Here is a 4,463-nt window from a genome sequence, read left to right on the forward strand (position 1 = left end):
GGGGTTGGAAGTTGATTTCGTACAGTCGCTCGTGAGGAGCCGGGACGAAAACGTCGTAATTGGCCTCCTCGTCGGTCCCGCCGCACAAATACCCGGCTTGTCGGAACTCGGTGAGCTCCTCCTCGCCCATTTGATTGGGTGAATCCCTTACATCAGAGACGACCCAAGCATATTGGTCGTACGCCGCAGGGTTAACGGATGCCCGGGAGACCGTGCGAGCCATACCTACATGGGGGTACCATCCAGTTAGTCTAAGAGATCGGTTGCTCAGGCCGAACGTAAACACTACCCCCACGACTTCCTGACCAAGGCCAATCAAGACTACATGGCAAAAAAGAGCGAGAAAAACCTACCCTGGAATGGTACCTTTCCCCCTAACACGTCTACTCGCGGCTAAAAGGCTATACAGTAACATCAAAGAACCAAGCAACAAGCACACAAAAATAATGCATAAAAAGGGGAATGATTCAAAAGTTACCTAAGTTGATAAGAGAAAGAAGTTGCGAATCTGGGAAAGTGCAAGAAGGACGAACAGAGACACCACAGCAACACCTTGAAATCCTGCAGCAGGGAGGAAGAAAGGAAAAATGGGGAGTGTGAAAAAGTGTAAAAGCACCGAAACCACCCGTTTAAAAAACTACCCCCAAAGCGCGAAAAACCTGGGGGCAGAATGGTCTTTTCAAATGGGGTTTTTTACCCCATTATGAGCATTCAATGCTCGGCGCAGGAAACGAAGCGATGAAACGGTTGCTTAAGCAACCAAGAGACGCGCGTTGGGGGCACACCCTTCCCACGAGCGGCCGGCCAGACGAGATGCGACACGACACGCCATTGGTAGCTCCCACGACTACCATTGGCGCGTGGGGGCACTGTTACGGCCCGGCCCAGAATTAGCACGGGTCGACCCGATCCAAGCGTTACCCGACCCGGACACGCGCCCTACAACCGACCCGGACACGCGTCCTGTACGGCTCACACACGTGCTGCAGGACAGCGTCCTTGGGAACATGGGCCTGTCACATAAGGGGCCCACTACTGACATATATATAAGGGAAAGATTGGCTCTTCCCCCGAGGTACGTCATTTTCCCTCATCCCATTATTCTGCCCGCCTGCACATTGCTGACTTGAGCGTCGGAGTGTCTTTGCAGGTGGCACCCCCCCTCGTCCGTTCACCAGAACAAGTGCTCGCTAGCTCGGCAGACCCACAATCAGCCCGACCAGGACTAAGACATCCTCACCTATCCACCCTTGCATCTTCTGTCCACCCGACCTGTTCGGAACCCGACGAACGAACAAGTTCAAACCCTGGTTTATAGCCACACAAAACCCTAAAGATCCAAAGATGATATGATTATATGTCACGTATCACATTAAATTCAGATAATTAGAGAGTTTTGAGAATTCAATTTCAAGCTGTTATTCAGGTGATGTAAATTTTCCAAGATTCAACAAGAATTCAAGTTAGAAAATAGTTATTTTCCAATACACTCTAATTCATAGGATGAAGAACGAAACAGATTCTTGAGTGTAAATCAATTCATTAATCAAAAGTTGAAAACAATAGATATTAATCCATTAAAATGAATAGAGCTCCTAAACTTAACAATGGAGGTTTAGTTGCTCATGGTGTGGAAACCCTAGCAAAGAAAAGTGTAAAGTGCCGAAGAGAAGAAGAAGAAACCCTAGGCTAAGATATCTTCTCCTTTTATATCTAATCCTAATTAATGTAAAATATATTTTCTAAAAACTAATTATTCTCTCTCTAATTGTGAATGAAAACTCAATTTAAATAAAAAAATATGGATATCACGTTGTTGGCGTCTTAAAAGCGTGAAGACCACACAAGATCCTGAGGCTAGTGCCAAACTTGAGCTGGATCAAGTTGGCACTGTGATGGCCGAAACAAAATGGGAACCAAGTGATGATCCTGGCACCAAACGTTAGTGATGCGGCATTTGGCGCCACCATGGCCGCATGCATTTGTTTTGCTTATAGTGGTCCTGGTACCAAACTTGGAATTCCAAGCGGCGGCAGTGATGGAGCACGCGATGGCGGCGACTGGACACGACGGCAACAGCGACACCATACACGCATACCCTCTATCCGCGCAAACTCTCTCTCTCTCTGGCTTCAATGGTGATGACGGCGGCTCCAAGGTGGACTACTGGTGACAGCGATGAGGCTCGGCGACAGGTCGGGCTGGACAGACCGGCGGCGACGGGTCAGACGCGTATCTCCCTCCCCGTGGTTGAGCTCCCTCGTGCGCCTTCTTCCTCTCTCTTCCCTCTGCTCTTCATGCTCTCACCTTCCTCTGTGCAACACGGCTGCCGCTGTGCCGGCGCCGTCCTCCCTCTTCCCCTCTCCTTCTCTTCCCGCGACCCCTTTCTCTCTTTCCCTTTCTTTCTTTCTTTCTTTCTTTCTTTCTTTCTTTCTTTCTTTGTGCTGACCGTGAGTATGGGATAGGTTTTGGGTTAGGGAGTGTGTGTGAGAGAGTGTTGTGTTGTGTTAGGGTTAGGGTTTCAATTTGGAGATTTTGGGTTTAATTTGAAATCTAATTAAATCTCTAAAATTACTTTTAGATATTATTTGTTGTATCAAAATTACTAATTGGTTTGAAATCAACTACTCTAATTGAAATTATAAGGTAATATAATTAATTTTTTTATTCCGAAAACTTAAAGTACTAAATTATGAAAATATCAAATATTTAAATTAAATCATATAAAATTCTTATTATTTTTATAACTACTAAATTTATAATTTAAATATAAAAAATAATTCAATAATTATAAAATTAGATAAAAATTCTAATTTAAATAGTCAAATCTCATTATTTTTTAATTTCTAAAACTTTAAGTTGTAAATAGAAAAATACTCAATAATTATAGAGTTTAGATAAAAACTTTAGTTTATTTCAAATTCAATTAATCAAAATTGCCGTTAATTATCTTTAATAAAATAATTTCTAACATTAAAGTTGTTATTAATTAAATGATTTGAAATTACTTCGTAATAAGATTTTCAAAAGTTCTAGGTCTTACATGCTACCCACCTTAAAAAAAAATTCCGTCCTCGAAAATTAAAGTAATACAGAAGATTATACATAGTTTTAATACCTTACTTTTGAATACTTTAGAAAAGCAATTAGTCTTGGCATATATAAATCTTCAAATACTGGATAAACCGTAAGACTTAGATATAAGGAAAAAAGTGTGGTGTAAAGCAAAAGTTACAAGATAGGCTTAAAACAAGGAAGTTACATGGGGTTAATACTTTACCAAAACTTAAAACACAAGAAGATGCAAATTTTCAAGATAATTGTGTGCAAAACCAAGGTGGTAGTTAAGGTGGCAAAAGGTTGAAAAATAGGTTAGTAATAGAATAAAAGGGTAACGTTCACACAGATCTCATACCAACTTCAGATGTTCAACATTCTAACTCCATCAAGACGTATCTCCACCATTACCAACCATACTTTATCGAGCAATTCATCTGAGAGTTCTCAACATCAATCACTTCGGACAACCCACTACCAGTCACAAGCCTATGACCAACAAAACTCTTTTGCGTGAAAACCAAAGCTCTACAGCTTCTGGTGATACTAACTCAGGCTGAACTATATTATGTAACGTTTGAAAAAGGTACGAGCAAAATTATTTCTCCAAATATTTGGAAAGACATTTAGGTACACAGCTAACCAAAAGCATGCATAAAACCGTTATGTAGTTGGAAGGAAATCAAGTTGCATTACATCAAGCAGTTTCTAAGTTTTAAAAATAGAATATGTGAGTTTTAAGAGGTGAAAAATCATAACCAACCTCAGTACTCAAAGCCTAATCACTAGTTATGAACTTTAAATAGTAATTAGAGAAAATTAGGAAGCTTAGGGAAACAATTAAAATGTCGAATAAATAAGTTTTCAGCAAAACAGTGGTCATGCGTACGCATGCTCCTGTCCCGCATATGCACAATGACAAAAAAAGGGGTGGCTGCGTATGCAACACCTCATCCGCATACGCGAGAGCCCAAAACAAAAGGAAATCCCTGCATTGCGTGTTATAAGTCACATGCACTTGCCTCGAAATTAACGTTCCCGCGTACACATGCCAGTGCTCGCGTACGCGAGATTACCTGGCAGTGGCCAATGTCTGCGTCGCATGCACTACTTTGCGTACGCATGCATTAGAAAAATTTGAAAATTTTAAAAAATTGCAGAATCCCAGATTTTCATACCGAACTTCAAATGCACATAACTTTTTTGTTTTAAAATATTTTTTCATCCATTCTTCGGACGTTATAAACTTCAATGACCTAGTTTTAGTTCAAGATAAGTTTTACAAATTTTGGTAGTCTAGAAGCCAAATTATGGTTCATTAAAGTTGGTTAAAAATCAGGTTTTTACAAAAATTTGTGAACCCTCTATCTTTCAAAACTCATGATGCCAAAGGTGATTTATCAAAA

The sequence above is a fragment of the Arachis stenosperma genome, chromosome 1 (genome assembly GCF_014773155.1).
Source record: "Arachis stenosperma cultivar V10309 chromosome 1, arast.V10309.gnm1.PFL2, whole genome shotgun sequence".
Lineage (NCBI taxonomy): Eukaryota > Viridiplantae > Streptophyta > Magnoliopsida > Fabales > Fabaceae > Arachis > Arachis stenosperma.